The 17,390-nt window shown below is 45.4% G+C and overlaps 4 non-coding genes across 4 annotated transcripts; all 4 read right to left on the bottom strand.

The window, feature by feature from the left end:
- Nucleotides 1-331: 331 nt before the first annotated feature.
- On the bottom strand, nucleotides 332-404 carry TRNAV-CAC (transfer RNA valine (anticodon CAC)). The gene has a single exon. It is a non-coding gene; the product is annotated as a tRNA-Val (tRNA).
- A 1,166-nt stretch (nucleotides 405-1,570) lies between these two features.
- TRNAV-AAC (transfer RNA valine (anticodon AAC)) lies at nucleotides 1,571-1,643 on the bottom strand. Its single transcript has one exon. It is a non-coding gene; the product is annotated as a tRNA-Val (tRNA).
- A 15,185-nt stretch (nucleotides 1,644-16,828) lies between these two features.
- TRNAV-AAC (transfer RNA valine (anticodon AAC)) lies at nucleotides 16,829-16,901 on the bottom strand. The gene has a single exon. It is a non-coding gene; the product is annotated as a tRNA-Val (tRNA).
- A 416-nt stretch (nucleotides 16,902-17,317) lies between these two features.
- On the bottom strand, nucleotides 17,318-17,390 carry TRNAV-CAC (transfer RNA valine (anticodon CAC)). The gene has a single exon. It is a non-coding gene; the product is annotated as a tRNA-Val (tRNA).

Raw genomic sequence — 17,390 nt, 5'->3', positions numbered from 1 at the left:
TAATGAAACATTTACAATTATTATTACACATTTTACCAGTTTTATTCCTACAAAGGGATTTTGCTTAAATTGAAGTTTATATTGAATGTGTTACTTTTTTCTCCATAGTTTGGTCTTTTGCTTTTGTATTTATGGGAACTAAATATTTTGAAACAAATAGGATTTTTATAATATGGGATTATGTTTTCTGCTAAAATGGTCAATAAAAAAGAAACCCAAAATCGTAGTTCTCTTTGTGATGGAAGCCAAAATGTATTGTCATTTGGCAACGAAACCAAGAATTTCACATATTACAAGTCGATAGGAAATTACTTCAACACCAAAAACAGATTGGTTTCACTGGGGATTGAACCCAGGACCTTCTGCGTGTGAAGCAGACGTGATGACCACTACACTATGAAACCTTTGAAATTCTGCAAAGTAATGGCAATTAGAGACGAGTTTTAACCGCCAGGGGAAAAAAAACAAATTCGTAGCTCTGTTGGTGATGGAAGCTAAAACATCCCGTTATTCGGCAACAAAGCCAACAACTTTATATACTGCAGGTTGATAAAGGATTATTTCAACACCAAGAACACATGGGTTTCACTGGGGATTGAACCGAGGACCGTCTGCGTGTAAAGCAGACGTGATTTCCACTACACTATGAAACCTTTGAAAGCCTGCAAAATAATGGCAATTAGAGACGAGTTTTGACCGCCAGGGAAAAAAAAAACAAATTCGTAGCTCTGTTGGGGATGGAAGCCAAAACATCCCATCATTCAGCAACAAAGCCAAGAACTTCATATATTGTAGTTTAATTGAGTATTATTTCAACACCAAGAACAGATTGGTTTTAATGGGGATTGAACGCAGGACCTTCTGCGTGTTAAGCAAACGTGATGACCACTACTCTATGAAACCTGATGGAAAGTTACTGTGTATTGGCTAGCAGAGAAGAATTGTGACTGACGGGGCCTTTTTATTGCTGAAGGAAAGTATTTTTGGTTAATGAAACATTTACAATTTTTATTACATATTTTACCAGTTTTATTCCTACAAGGGGATTTTGCTTAAAAGGAAGCTTACATTGAATGTGTTACTTTTTTCCACATAGTTTAGTTGTTTGCTTTTGTATTTAAAGGAACTATATATTTTGAAACAAACAGGATTTTTTTAAAATGGGATTATGTTTTCTGCTAAAATGGTCAATAAAAAAGAAACCCAAAATCGTAGTTCTCTTGGTGATGGAAGCCAAAATATATTATCAGTTGGCAACAAAACAAAGAATTTCATATGTTACAGGTTGATAGCAAATTACTTCAACAGTGAAAACGGCTTGATTTTACTGGGGATTGAACCCAGGACCTTCTGCGTGTGAAGTAGACGTGATGACGACTTCACTATGAAACCTGTGAAATCCTGCAAAGTAATGGCATTTAGAGACGAGTTTTGACCGCCAGGGGAAAAAAAAAAATAATTTGTAGTTCTGTTTGTGATGGAAGCCAAAACATCCCGTCATTCGGCAACAAAGCCGAGAACTTCATATATTGGAGTTGGATAGCGTATTATTTCAACACTAAGAACTGATTGGTTTCACTGGGGATTGAACCCAGGACCTTCTGCGTGTTAAGCAGACGTGATGACCACTACACTATGAAACCTGACGAAAAGTTACTGTGTATTGGCTAGCAGAGCAGAATTGTGACTGACGGGGCCTTTTTATTGCTGAAGGAAAGTATTTTTGGTTAATGAAACATTTACAATTATTATTACATATTTTACCAGTTTTATTCCTACAAAGGGATTTTGCTTAAATTGAAGTTTATATTGAATGTGTTACTTTTTTCTCCATAGTTTGGTCTTTTGCTTTTGTATTTATGGGAACTATATATTTTGAAACAAATAGGATTTTTATAATATGGGATTATGTTTTCTGCTAAAATGGTCAATAAAAAAGAAACCCAAAATCGTAGTTCTCTTTGTGATGGAAGCCAAAATGTATTGTCATTTGGCAACGAAACCAAGAATTTCACATATTACAAGTCGATAGGAAATTACTTCAACACCAAAAACAAATTGGTTTCACTGGGGATTGAATCCAGGACCTTCTGCGTGTGAAGCAGACGTGATGGCCACTACACTATGAAACCTTTGAAATCCTGCAAAGTAATGGCAATTAGAGACGAGTTTTGACCGCCAGGGGAAAAAAAACAAATTTGTAGCTCTGTTGGTGATGGAAGCTAAAACATCCAGTTATTCGGCAACAAAGCCAAGAACTTTATATACTGCAGGTTGATGGGGGATTATTTCAACACAAGAACACATGGGTTTCACTGGGGATTGAACCCAGGACCTTCTGTGTGTAAAGCAGACGTGATTTCCACTACACTATGAAACCTTTGAAAGCCTGCAAAGTAATGGCAATTAGAGACGAGTTTTGACCGCCAGGGAAAAAAAAAACAAATTCGTAGCTCTGTTGGGGATGGAAGCCAAAACATCCCATCATTCGGCAACAAAGCCAAGAACTTCATATATTGTAGTTTAATTGAGTATTATTTTAACACCAAGAACAGATTGGTTTTACTGGGGATTGAACGCAGGACCTTCTGCGTGTTAAGCAGACGTGATGACCACTACTCTATGAAATCCGATGGAAAGTTTTTGTGTATTGGCTAGCAGAGCAGAATTGTGACTGACGGGGCCTTTTTATTGCTGAAGGAAAGTATTTTTGGTTAATGAAACATTTACAATTTTTATTACATATTTAACCAGTTTTATTCCTACAAAGGGATTTTGCTTAAAAGGAAGCTTACATTGAATGTGTTACTTTTTTTCACATAGTTTAGTTGTTTGCTTTTGTATTTAAAGGAACTATATATTTGGAAACAAACAGGATTTTTATAATATGGGATTATGTTTTCTGCTAAAATGGTCAATAAAAAAGAAACCTAAAATCGTAGTTCTCTTGGTGAGGGAAGCCAAAATATATTATCAGTTGGCAACAAAACCAAGAATTTCATATATTACAGGTTGATAGCAAATTACTTCAACAGCGAAAACGGCTTGTTTTTCCTGGGGATTGAACCCAGAACCTTCTGCATGTGAAGTAGACGTGATGACTAGCGATGAGCGAGTACTAAAAAGCTCGGGTGCTCGAGGCTCGGGCCGAGCATCCCAAGATACTCGTGTACTCGGCCCGAGCAACGAGCCCAATGTTATCCTATGGGAGACCCGAGTATTTTTGTGAAATGACCCCCGGCAGCATGGAGAAACCCTAAAAATAGTCACAAAAGTCTCAGAAGAGTGCTCAAATGACATGGCAACAGCCTGGGGAAGACCCCTTGAAGCATTTATCACTCAAAAGTCACAGCTGTGAACAATTTTGTCCGCGTTTTACGCCATTTTTACGGACTCACCAGAAAACCTTCCAAAATGACCCCAAAATGATTTTTCATGGCAGAAATGTTAAGGGCACATACCCAATAGTGAGATAGAGCTGGTGTATGTTACTTTTTGAGATTAATACATGAAAGATTTTACGTAAAACATTGTGTGGCACTCCGATGTCCCTGAGAAGAGACGTACATGAAGGCCTCTTGAGTCTAATGTGCCCATTTTGAGGAAGTGAGTCTTTGTAGTATTTTCCTTTGGCAGGGCAGCCAAAAATTGGGAGGTTCACCAATGCCCCTGCATACAGACGTGCATGAGGGCCTGTAAACCTGAAGTGCCCATTGTAAGGAAGTGGGTCTATTGTAGTATAGCCCTTTGGCAGGGCAGCCAAAAATTGGGAGGCGCCACATTGTCCCTAGATAGAGACGTGCATGAGGGCCTGTAAACCTGAAGTGCCCATTGTAAGGAAGTGGGTCTATTGTAGTATAGCCCTTTGGCAGGGCAGCCAAAAATTGGGAGGCGCCACGTTGTCCCTAGATAGAGACGTGCATGAGGGCCTGTAAACCTGAAGTGCCCATTGTAAGAAAGTGGGTCTATTGTAGTATAGCCCTTTGGCAGGGCAGCCAAAAATTGGGAGGCGCCACATTGTCCCTAGGTAGAGACGTGCATGAGGGCCTGTAAACCTGAAGTGCCCATTGTAAGGAAGTGGGTCAATTGTAGTATAGCCCTTTGGCAGGGCAGCCAAAAATTGGGAGGCGCCACATTGTCCCTAGATAGAGACGTGCATGAGGGCCTGTAAACCTGAAGTGCCCATTGTAAGGAAGTGGGTCTATTGTAGTATAGCCCTTTGGCAGGGCAGCCAAAAATTGGGAGGCTCCACGTTGTCCCTGGATAGAGACCTGTTAGGTTCTTAGTGCCTCCGTGCTTGCATTTAAAAACCGCACGTGTGTGCCTGTTGGTGGCAGCTTTCCGCTGCACTTGTGTGCGTTTTGCAAAAACTTGGATATAACGCACAAGTCTAGTGAATACACATCAGCACAGCATTGCAAAATGCGCAAGGGCGTTGGCAACGAACAAGGAAGTGGACGTGATGGTGGTGCAGGCGGAGACCGAGGTCGTGTGCAAGCTCTAATTTCGCCACAACAAAGGGCCACATCTACTCGCTCGCACGCCCTGTCTCAAATTCTTGGGGACCGCAGCAGTACACCGCTCTTGAACCAAGACCAGTGTCAACAGGTTGTTAGTTGGATAGCGGATAATGCTTCCAGTCAGATTGGCACCACCACAAACACTCTGTCTTCCACACGGTCAAGTGTCAGTAGCCGTGATACTGCACCGCACATTTTCGAACCTGATCCTCCTTCCTACCACCAGGCCGAGTACACGTCCACGGACATTACTGATCCCACACTTGGACACTCGGAAGAGCTGTTCGTTCACGTTTCCATTCACACATTCTGGCCTCTCGCCAGCTCCTGTTGAAGTGGGCCATGACGAGATTGTATGTACAGATGCCCAAATATTTGAGCAGCCATTTTCTCACGAAGTTGGCAACGTGTCTCAACAAGGGGTGGACGATGATGAGACACAATTGTCAGGAAGTCAGGAGGAGCAGGGTGCGGAAGAGGAAGACGACGTGGTGGATGATCCAGTAACTGACCCAACCTGGCAGGAGGATATGCAGAGCGAGGACAGCAGTGCACAGGGGGAGGGAGGCGTAGCATCCCAACAGGCAGTAAGAAGCAGGGTGGTGGCCCCAGGCAGACGTCAGGCAACTGTTCCCCGGAACAACACGACACAAGGTGCCTGTACAAATGTTAGGTCTTCCCGAGTCTGGCAGTTTTTTAAGTTGGCTCCAGATGATTCTAAAAAGGCCATTTGCAACACCTGCCGTGCCAGCATCAGCAGGGGTACCAAAACTAGCAGCCTGACCACCACCAGAATGATCAGGCACATGTCAGCCAAGCACCCGACTTTGTGGGATGTACAACGGAGTCGAGGAGCAGTGCTTGCTGATGTCACTGCTACATCTTCGCTTGTTGTGCATGCGAGCCAATCCCCTGTCCATGCTGCCCGCAAACAAGCCTCCTCCGGCCCTGCACCTGCAGTTGCCCACGCAGAAATAACACCATCATCAAGCACGTCCTTGTCCCAGCGCAGCGTTCAGTTATCCATTCAGCAAACCTTTGAACGCAGGCGCAAATACACTGCCAACGCCCCACATGCCACACTTCTAAATGCTAACATTTCGCGACTGCTTGCGCTGGAAATGTTGCCTTTTAGGCTGGTTGAGACAGAAGCATTCCGCGACCTGATGGTGGCAGCTGTCCCACGTTACTCGGTCCCCAGCCGCCACTATTTCTCCCGGTGTGCCGTCCCCGCATTGCATAACCACGTGTCACAAAACATCACACGTGCCCTGAACAACGCTGTTTCACCCAAAGTCCACCTAACCACAGGCACGTGGACAAGTGCATGTGGGGAAGGCCGCTACATCTCGTTGACGTCACACTGGGTTAATATTGTGGAAGCTGGGACCCAGTCTGAGCGAGGGACGGAACACGTCCTTCACACACCAAGTTTTGCAGGCCCTACCTCAGTCAGGGTTTCACCCACACTCTACAGCTCCGGAATGGCATGCTCCTCAGCCTCCTCCTCCTCCTGTGCATCCTCATCCACTTTACCCTCCACACCAGTCCCAAGCTGTAAGTGTCGCGGGCGGAGGAGGGGACGCTGCGCTCTCCCACTGCTCGGGTCCGGCTGCCGCTGCTCTACGGCTGCTGCTGCTCGGTGGCTCGAGCGATGGCCGGATCCCGGTGGCTCGAGCGGTGCTCCTCGCCCGTGATTGAAAAGGGGTGGTTTGGGTTTTGGGGATATTGTCCGTGACGCCACCCACGGTTGTGGTGATTGTGTGGACACCACCGCTGCTCTGGACGTGGATCCCGGGAGCCTGTGACAGGGAGCAGCTTTGTTGTTATTTCTCCCCTCCGTGGGTAGGGGGGTTGGTTGTCCCGGGGCCCGGTGATGGGGTAGAGATGGATGACAGGCGGGTTGCGGGGCCTGATGAAGTGCACGGTCGCAGGGGCAGCGCTGTGCCGCACGGCACGGAGGTACTCACTCAGCCCAATGATGATGACACAGTTCACGGTAAAACAAGTGGCTGGATATACGGGTCCCTCGGACGGCTGCGGATGTTCCTCCCTGCAGGTTAGTGATGACTGTCTCTCCCTGCACCTAAGTTCAGTGTTGGTAGTGATGGTTTCCCACCGGTAACCCGCTCCCCGACCTGGATATGGGCCGGAGGAGCCCCTTTTGCCCACAGGCGCTGGCCCTGGGAGACGGTTGCCCTTGGCGGTGGCGGTGTCTCCCCTTCACGGTTGGACGGTTGCCTTCTATCGTGACTTGGCTGTTTGGAAACCCTGAGGTCCCCTTCACTAACGGATTTGGCAAATTCACGGCGACACCAAGCCTTGCCGGGATCCGAAAGGCCCCTGCCAATGGTGCTGTCTTCTCTTTGTATACCGGTCCGGTACGGCCGGGTCACCACCCGTCCACGGTCCTTACGGCAGACTCCAATCGGCCTCCACTGCAGACGGTCACCACATCCTGCCAACCTTGCTATCCTGTCCGGGCCACACACCCGGACCAACTTCAGGCTCTTTGCTGTCACTTTTCTCCTCTCTACTACTTTCCTCCTTCCACTTCCTTAGCTTAACTCTCACTGCCTGTGTTTTCCCTCCTCCTTGGTGGGTGGAGACCAACCGCCTGGCTCCACCCCCTGGTGTGGACAACAGCCCCTGGGGAAGGCAACAAGGATTTGGTGTTTTGACTATGATATGCCTGCAGGGAGTGTGGGGTGTGTAAGTGTTGTGCTCTGTGGCCCCTGGCTTGTCCAGGGCGACACAGAAGCACTGCAGCACTGCCTCGGCGAAGCGGCAACAGGCTGTGCTGAAGCTAATCTGCATAGGTGACAAACCCCACAATGCAGAAGAGGTGTGGACAGCTCTGAAACAGCAGGCAGATCACTGGCTCACACCTCTGAACCTAAAGCCAGGAAAGGTTGTGTGTGACAATGGCCGGAACCTGGTGGCGGCTTTGAGGCGAGGCCAGCTGACACATGTTCCATGCGTGGCCCATGTGCTCAACCTCGTGGTTCAGCGGTTTCTAAAGTCATACCCAGAGCTGTCTGATCTGCTGGTAAACGTTCGACGCCTGTCTGCACATTTTCGAAAGTCACCTACTGCTTCAGCCGGCCTTGCCGGCTTTCAGCGCCATTTGCATCTTCCGGCTCACAGACTGGTGTGTGATGTCCCCACATGTTGGAATTCAACTCTGCACATTTTGGTCATGATATGTGAGCAGAAGAGGGCAGTTGTTGAGTACCTGCATCACCTAAGCTGTCGGGAAATGGGTCAAACTCCACACATAACACCTGAGGAGTGGAGATGGATGTCCGACCTATGTACCATCCGCCAAAAGTTTGAGGACTCCACCAAGATGGTGAGCGGCGATGATGACATTATTAGCGTCACCATACCGCTTCTCTGCCTTCTAAAATGGTCTCTGCTCAAAAAACAACAATGATGCATTGCAGGCGGAGCGCGATGAGTTTGAGCAAGAAACAGTAGTGGGTGTGGGTGATAACACACAGCCCAGCCTCGTCTCATCACAACGTGCAGTGGAGGACTATGACGAGGAGGAGGATGAAGACATGGAGCAACTCTCTGGCCAAATTGAGGATATGACATGCAGTCATATCCTTGGTTCAGCGTGGCTGGCCAGAGGACAGGGTAGATGAGGAGGAGGAGGAGGAGGACAGCATGTTCAGTCATCGTGTTGGTCAGGATACTGAAGTGATGGCTGTTAAGAGTCTGGCACACATGGCTGACTTTATGGTAAGCTGCCTGTCTCGTGACCCTCGTGTTAAGAACATCTTTGCCGACAATCATTACTGGTTGGTAACACTGTTAGACCCACGCTACAAGGAGAACTTTATGTCTCTTATTCCCGAGGTGAAGAGGTCTGGCAAAATGCAGCAGTTCCAGAAGGCCATAGTCACGGAAGTAGGCAAAGCATTACCCTCACAAAACGCTAGCGGCATAGGTCAGGAATCAGTGGACAACCAAGCCGTGAAGCCGAGAGGGGAACAAGTCCAATCCGCCAGAGGTAGGGGAACAGTCTTTAAGATGTGGGACAGTTTTCTCAGGCCCTCACATACCACAGCCCCTGAGGTGCAGGGTAGTGCCACAAAAAATCCTAAGTTTGCCCAGATGCTCAAGGAGTACCTTGCAGATCAAACAACTGTACTCCGACATTCCTCTGTGCCTTACAATTAATGGGTATCCAAGCTGGACACGTGGCATGAATTGGCTCTCTACGCCTTGGAAGTCCTGGCCTGCCCTGCCGCTAGCGTTTTGTCAGAGCGTGTTTTTAGTGCCGCAGGTGGAATCATTACAGATAAACGCACCTGCCTGTCAACTGTAAATGCTGACAGGCTGACTCTGATCAAGATGAACAAGGGTTGGATTGGGCCAGACTTCACCACACCACCAGCAAATGACAGCGAAATTTAAAGTTTGTAACGGGAATTTGCCATGTACCTCCACTCACCCATGGTAACACACTTCTGGACTTTGGCTAATCGCTGGACTGCTCCTCCTTCTCCTCATGCGCCATCATGATGACCGTTACAATAGTTAGGCCGTTGTTTCAGGTATACCCCCAGTGATAAATTTTTTCGACCATTCTTTCAGAATGGGCATTACAACGACAGGAGACCCGCTCCTTTGCAATGGGAACAATGTTTTGAGGCCCTTATGCACATCTCTATCCAGGGACAATGTGGAGCCTCCAAATTTTTGGCTGCCCTGCCTAAGGGCTATACTACACAAGACCCACTGCCTTACAATGGGCACTTCAGGTTTACAGGCCATCATGCACGTCTCTATCCAGGGACAATATGGAGCCTGACACTTCCACCTACTGCCACACACGTGCGTTTTTTAAATGCAAGCACGGACGCACTAAGAACCTAACAGGTTTTTAGGAGCGACAATTACTGAGAAGTCTGACACTATCAGCCACTGCTGACTAGAGTTGAGCGCGGTTCGCGGTTCGAGGTTCTCCAGTTCTAGGCTCGAGTGATTTTGGGGCCTGTTCTAGATCGAACTAGAACTCGAGCTTTTTGCTAAAATTCGATAGTTCTAGAAACGTTCGAGAACGGTTCTAGCAGCAAAAAGCAGGGCTTTTTACGGCTACAGTGTGCAGGAGCCATCGCTGGCAGCCTGCCAGAAGCTGGTAACCAAGATAAACATCAGGTATCCAACCAAAGCACTTTGGTTAGTAACCCGATGTTTATCCTAGTTACGTGCAGGAAGCCCACACTTCCCCGCTCAGCTCGCTCCGCCCCCTCCTGCCCGCGGCATGTACACACGTACGTACACTCACACACACACGTACACACACATACACACACACACACACACACATGGTCCCGCTCGGCTTACCTGCGTTGATGAAGTCCCGCCATCCCGACCTCAGCGCTGTTACTGTCCTCCATGGCCGCCGCTTGTCACATCACCTCTCGCTTCCGAACCGAGACTGACTAGCGGTGACGTCACGGGCCTCTCGCGAGACTTGCTGTGAAGGCTCCGGTCATTGAACACAGTGACAGGGGCTGTCAGCAGTGCTGGAGATCAGCGCAGATAATGTACCTCGCTGACAGCAGCACTTGTCATCCCCTGCAGTGACCTGGGCTGACCCATTGATGTTAGCTCAGGTCACTGCATTGCTCTCCCAGCCAATGGGGAACATCCTGCTCTTCATTGACTGGGACAGTGTGGATCGTCATGGCAACCCCTTGGATTACACCAGACCTGGATTTGTTTTTCATTCTAATAAATTGGTTAAAGAGGGAATGTTTTGGGGAGTGTTTTTTCAAATAAAAATGTGTTTGTCGTCTATTTTTTTTTATTACTGACTGGGTTGGTGATGTCGGGTATCTGATAGACGCTTGACCTCACCAACCCCAGGGCTTGATGCCAGGTGACATTACACATCTGGTATTAACCCCATATATTACCCCGTTTGCCACCGCACCAGGGCGCGGGATGAGCTGGGGCGAAGCACCAGGATTGGCGCATCTAATGGATGCGCCACTTCTGGGGCGGCTGCGGCCTGCTATTTTTAGGCTGGGGAGAGTCCAATAACCATGGACCTCCCTAGTCTGAGAATATCAGGCCCCAGCTGTCTGCTTTACCTTGGCTGGTGATCCAATTTTGGGGGGACCCCTACGTGTTTTTTTTTTTAATTATTTATTTAATTTAAAATAACAGCGTGGGGTGCCCTCAGTTTTGGATTACCAGCTAAGGTGAGGTTGCCAGCTGTGGTCTGCAGGCTGCAGCCGTCTGCTTTACCCTAGCTGGCTACAAAACTAGGGGGAATCCTACGTCATTTTTTTTTTTCATTTTTTTGGCTAAATACAAAGCTAAGCACCCCTTAGTGCCACATGAAAGGCACCAAAGGGTGCTCCACTTTTTCTCCATTTTTTCTCCACTTTTTCTACATTTTTTCTCCACTTTTTCTACATTTTTTTCTCCACTTTTTCTCCACTTTTTCTCCACTTTTTCTACATTTTTTTCTCCATTTTTTCTCCACTTTTTCTCCACTTTTTATCCATTTTTTCTCCACTTTTTCTCCACTTTTTCTCCACTTTTTCTACATTTTTTTCTCCATTTTTTCTCCACTTTTTCTTCATTTTTTTCTCCATTTTTTCTACACTTATTCTCCATTTTTTCTCCACTTATTCTCCACTTTTTCTCCACTTTTTTATCCATTTTTTCTCCACTTATTTTCCACTTTTTCTCTACTTTTCCTTTACTTTTTCTCCACTTTTTATCCATTTTTTCTCCACTTTTTCTCCACTTTTTCTCCACTTTTTCTTCATTTTTTTCTCCATTTTTTCTCCACTTATTCTCCACTTATTCTTCACTTATTCTCCACTTTTTCTCCACTTTTTCTTCATTTTTTTCTCCATTTTTTCTCCACTTATTCTCCATTTTTTCTCCACTTATTCTCCATTTTTTCTCCACTTATTCTCCACTTTTTCTCCATTTTTTCTCCACTTATTCTCCACTTTTTCTCCACTTTTTCTCCACTTTTTCTACATTTTTTCTCCAATTTTTCTACATTTTTTCTCCACTTTTTCTCCACTTTTTCTACATTTTTTCTCCACTTTTTCTTCATTTGTTTCTCCACTTTTTCTACATTTTTTTCTCCATTTTTTCTCCACTTATTCTCCACTTATTCTCCACTTTTTCTCCACTTTTTCTCCATTTTTTCCCCATTTTTTCTCCACTTTTTCTCCATTTTTTCTCCACTTATTCTCCACTTTTTCTCCACTTTTTCTCCACTTTTTCTACATTTTTTCTCCATTTTTTCTCCACTTTTTCTCCACTTTTTCTCCAATTTTTCTCCACTTTTTCTACATTTTTTCTCCACTTTTTCTCCACTTTTTCTACATTTTTTCTCCACTTTTTCTCCACTTTTTCTACATTTTTTCTCCACTTTTTCTTCATTTTTTTCTCCACTTTTTCTACATTTTTTTCTCCACTTATTCTCCACTTATTCTCCACTTATTCTCCACTTTTTCTCCACTTTTTCTCCACTTTTTCTACATTTTTTCTCCACTTTTTCTCCACTTTTTCTACATTTTTTCTCCACTTTTTCTCCACTTTTTCTACATTTTTTCTCCACTTTTTCTTCATTTTTTTCTCCACTTTTTCTACATTTTTTTCTCCATTTTTTCTCCACTTATTCTCCACTTATTCTCCACTTTTTCTCCACTTTTTCTACATTTTTTCTCCATTTTTTCTCCACTTTTTCTCCACTTTTTATCCACTTTTTCTCCACTTTTTCTCCATTTTTTCTCCACTTTTTCTTCATTTTTTTCTCCATTTTTTCTCCACTTATTCTCCATTTTTTCTCCACTTTTCCTTCACTTTTTCTCCACTTTTTATCCATTTTTTCTCCACTTTTTCTCCACTTTTTCTCCACTTTTTCTACATTTTTTCTCCACTTTTTCTCTACTTTTTCTATGGTCGGTCTACCCATTAGCTCTGCCATGCATACTGTAGCTCTACACCTACTGCACATGTTACTTTATGATTGACATCTCTTTCGTACCAGAGCTGTCTAAGCCTACTCTGACCCCATATTTGTCATTACTATATTGTCCTTGTACTGTATTATGACATTTGTATCATGTGTTTCATTTCTTGCTGTGTTGCAATTTTTTTTCTGCATCCCAATTGTACCTCTACATTGTTCGAGTTTATGTTATTGTTCTCTCACTCTTATGTGATACTGAATATTGTCATTTTTCATGATTACATGCAGATAAGTCCAATCTGACGAAGGCTCAGGCCGAAACGTCATTTGTAACTTGTTTTGGACAAAAACATATATGCTTTTGAAAAAAAATGTTTTTCTTAATACGGACCAATAAAGAGTGATTTTGCATTACTATCCGTTGTGACTTACTGACTTAGTCTGGGAGATTTAGAGTGCCGAGGTTACTCACTAATTTTATCTATTATTACCTCTGAGCACCTATATACCAGTGAGCAGAGCTTCCTCTACAGTAGTTCTCCTGATTAGGCATGCCCTTACCTCATGAGCAGGGCATTGCAGCTTTGGTAGCAACCATTACGACATGGACTCTGCTGCTGTGGACCCGAGAAGAGTGAGTGCAGATTCATTGCACCCACACTCCTCACATGAAGGGTCCGCACTCCTAGAAAATGGGGGATACGTTCCCTGAGTGTCTCCCCCCCATATTCTAGACGGTCCAGAGTTGTCGTGGGACCCCTTTATTTTTTTTCTTACAATAAATGGGTGAGAGAGGAAATGTTTTGGGGACTGTTTTTTCAAATAAATTTCTTTTGTCGATTTTTTTTTTTTGTTAGTACTGACAGTTTATGATGTTGGGTATCTAATAGACGCCATGACATCACAAACTGCTGGGCTTGATCTCAGGTGACTTTACAGCTAGTATCAACCCGATTTATTACCCCGTTTGCCACTGCACCAGGGCACGGGATGAGCTGGGGTGAAGCGCCAGGATTGGCGCATCTAGTGGATGCGCCACGTCTGGGGTGCCTGCGGCCTGCTATTTTTAGGCTGTGAAGGCCCAATAACTATGGACCTTCCCACCCTGAGAATACCAGACCACAGCTGTCCGCTTTACCTTGGCTGGTGATCCAATTTGGGGGGGACCCTACTTTTATTGTGTAATTATTAATATTTATAAAATAATTATAAAAAAGAGCCAGAGGGACCTCCACATTGGATCCCCAACCACGGTAAAGCTGCCAGCTGTGGTTTTCAGGCTACAGCCGTCTGCTTTACCCTAGCTGGCTATCAAAAATGGGGGGACCCAACGTCATTTTTTTTTTTAACTATTTTTTAAATAGAAAAAATTAATGGGCTTCCCTGTATTTTGATTGCCAACCAAGGTAACAGCAGGCAGATGGGGGTGGCATCCCGTAGCTGTCTGCTTTATCTGCGCTGAGAATCAAAAATACCGCGGAGCGCTACGTCGTTTTTTTAAAGATTTATTTTTACAGCACTGTGATGTCCAGCAATCAAAATACAGGGAAGCCCATTTTGTTTTTAGTTATTTAAATAAATAATTAAAAAAAATATATATGGGCTCCTGCTACATTTTTTGTATTGCTAGCTAAGGGTAATCCAAGCAGCTACTGGCTGCTAACCCCCACTGCTTGATGTTACCTTCAATGGCAATGGAAAATCCAGGGAAGCATTTTTTATTTTTGTTGCCAAAAAACTACAAAAAAATGACGTGGGCTTCGCCATATTTTTGTATGCTAGCCAGGTACAGCAGGCAGCCACGGGCTGCATCCAACCCCCAGTTGCCTATTTGTACCCGGCTGGGAACCAAAAATATAGGGAAACCCGTTTTTTTAATTATTTCACTTATTTCATGAAATAATTAAAAAACAAAATGACGTGGGCTTCGCCCCATTTTTGTGTCCAGCCGGGTACAACTAGGCAGCTGGGGATTGGAATCCGCAGCACAGGCTAACCCGAGGTTTCCGGGCGCCTCTGCTGCGGATTTCAGTCCGCAGCCGTCCCAGAAAATGGCGCTCTCATAGAAGCGCCATCATCTGGCGCTGTATCCAACTCTTCCAACAGCCCTGGAGCCGGGTGGCTTGTTGGGTAATCATGAGTTAATACTGGCTTTGTTTTACTAGCCAGTATTAAGCCAGAGATTCTTAATGTCAGGCACGTTTGACCCGGCCATTAAGAATCTCCAATAAAGGGTTAAAAAAAAACACCACACAGAGAAAAAATACTTTAATAGAAATAAATACACAGACACATTAGAGACTCCATCTTTATTACCCCCTGTCAGCCCTCCACGATCCTGCTCTTCTGTCTTCTTTCTAGTGTAGTAGTAGTGACGATTGTAGTGAGGAAGGATGAGGTTCACCATCTCATCACTTGGGGCTGGGGAACCTCATCCTCACTACAATGCTCACTACAATCGTGCAGCCTTCACTCCGTGAGTTATCAGTGCTGGCTGTCAGCGGTAACAGCGGTAACGCTGACAGACGCGTTACCATAGCAATGGTGCTCTCGGAGCCGCGGTTAGCGGTGACGTCACCGCTAACTGCGTTGCTATGGCAACTGTGATCTCCGTTAATGACCGGCTGTGTCAGCCGGTCCCTAACGGAACGGGGAGTCGACCGTGTGCTAGAGCATGTCGCCGGTACACGGCGATACACATATGTGCACCGTGTACCGTAGAGATGCTCTCGCAGGTCCTACATGACGTGTCATAGTCATGTGACCAGTCTGTAGCCAATGAGATAATAGCCACGTGACTGGTCACATGGCTATTTTGACGTCACGATAGGTCCTGCATCTCTGCTGGCAGTGCTGGTCACGGGGAGGATTCAGCGATCATCGGATGGAATAGCGGCAGGAGACAGAGTGCAGAAGGGATCGCGGGGACCGGTAAGTGTTATGGCAATGTTTATTAACTGTTTGTGTACATTTATCATGCATTTTTATATGTTTGTGATTGCCTCCCATTATAGCCTAGTGGTTCGAGTTCGGTTCGTCGAACGTTCGACGAACTGAACTCGAACGGGACCCCCGTTCGGCGAACCGACCTCGAGCCGAACCGGGACCAGTTCGCTCATCTCTACTGCTGACTGACGTGTATTATTCACTAGACTTGTGCGTTATATAATAGTTTGTGCAAAACGTGCACCTGTACGCTGCCACCGACAGACACACAGGTGCTGTTTTTAAATGCAAGCACGGACGCAATAAGAACCTAACAGGTTTTTAGGAGCGACAATTACTGAGAAGTCTGACACTATCAGCCACTGCTGACTGACGTGTATTATTCACTAGACTTGTGCGTTATATAATAGTTTGTGCAAAACGTGCACCTGTACGCTTCCACCGACAGACACACACGTGCTGTTTTTAAATGCAAGCACGGACGCAATAAGAACCTAAAAGGTTTTTAGGAGCGACAATTACTGAGAAGTCTGACACTATCTGGACGCTTTTAGACTGTGTACACCAGCCCCAGATATGATGAAGGCTGGTATACGGTCACCACTAGGAATGGCTATATACCCTGCCTGCCTGCCTGCCTGTATACTGCTACAATAGTCCTGACAAGGACTCTTCTGGTCACTAGCCTGTATTCCGACCTGGCTATACCCTGCCTGTATATAGCAACAATAGTCCTGAGAAGGACTCTGCTACTGTACTCCGACCTGGCTATACCCTGCCTGCCTGTATACAACTAGAATAGTCCTGAGAAGGACTTCTGGTCACACTGTTTGCAGCCCTGCTCCGGAACTAACTATAAAGGGCCGCAAACCTTTCCCTGAAGCAGCGACACTCTCCCTGCACTGACTGTCTGGATAGCTGTGAGCAGAGCACAGCGCGCCGGCCGGTATAAAGGCTCGGTCACGCTGTGTAGGCCGGCCAATCACTGCAATTCCACAACTAACAGGGTTGTGGCATTGCAGTGGTCTGCCAGCCAATCCCTGCATGAGGGCTGGCTCTCAAAAGAGCGCCAACATGCAGGGATGAAGACCACGAGTACAGCACGAGTATCGCGAGATTACTCGGTCCCCGCTGAGCAGCCCGAGTACAGTGATACTCGTGCGAGTACCGAGTAGTAACAAGCATGCTCGCTCATCACTAGTGATGACCACTCCACTATGAAACCTGTGAAATCCTGCAAAGTAATGGCATTTAGAGACGAGTTTTGACAGCCAGGGGAAAAAAAAAATAATTTGTAGTTCTGTTTGTGATGGAAGCCAAAACATCCCGTCATACGGCAACAAAGCCGAGAACTTCATATATTGTAGTTGAATAGCGTATTATTTCAACACTAAGAACAGATTGGTTTCACTGGGGATTGAACCCAGGACCTTCTGCGTGTTAAGCAGACGTGATGACCACTACACTATGAAACCTGACAAAAAGTTCCTGTGTATTGGCTAGCAGAGCAGAATTGTGACTCACGGGGCCTTTTTATTGCTGAAGGAAAGTATTTTTGGTTAATGAAACATTTACAATTATTATTACATATTTTACCAGTTTTATTCCTACAAAGGGATTTTGCTTAAATTGAAGTTTATATTGAATGTGTTACTTTTTTCTCCATAGTTTGGTCTTTTGCTTTTGTATTTATGGGAACTATATATTTTGAAACAAATAGGATTTTTATAATATGGGATTATGTTTTCTGCTAAAATGGTCAATAAAAAAGAAACCCAAAATCGTAGTTCTCTTTGTGATGGAAGCCAAAATGTATTGTCATTTGGCAACGAAACCAAGAATTTCACATATTACAAGTCGATAGGAAATTACTTCAACACCAAAAACATACTGGTTTCACTGGGGATTGAACCCAGGACCTTCTGCGTGTGAGGCAGACGTGATGACCACTACACTATGAAACC

This window comes from Anomaloglossus baeobatrachus, chromosome 2, assembly GCF_048569485.1.
Source record: "Anomaloglossus baeobatrachus isolate aAnoBae1 chromosome 2, aAnoBae1.hap1, whole genome shotgun sequence".
Classification (NCBI taxonomy): domain Eukaryota; kingdom Metazoa; phylum Chordata; class Amphibia; order Anura; family Aromobatidae; genus Anomaloglossus; species Anomaloglossus baeobatrachus.
The sequence above is the reverse complement of the archived record's forward strand: the minus strand, read 5'-3'. Positions and strand labels throughout refer to the sequence as shown.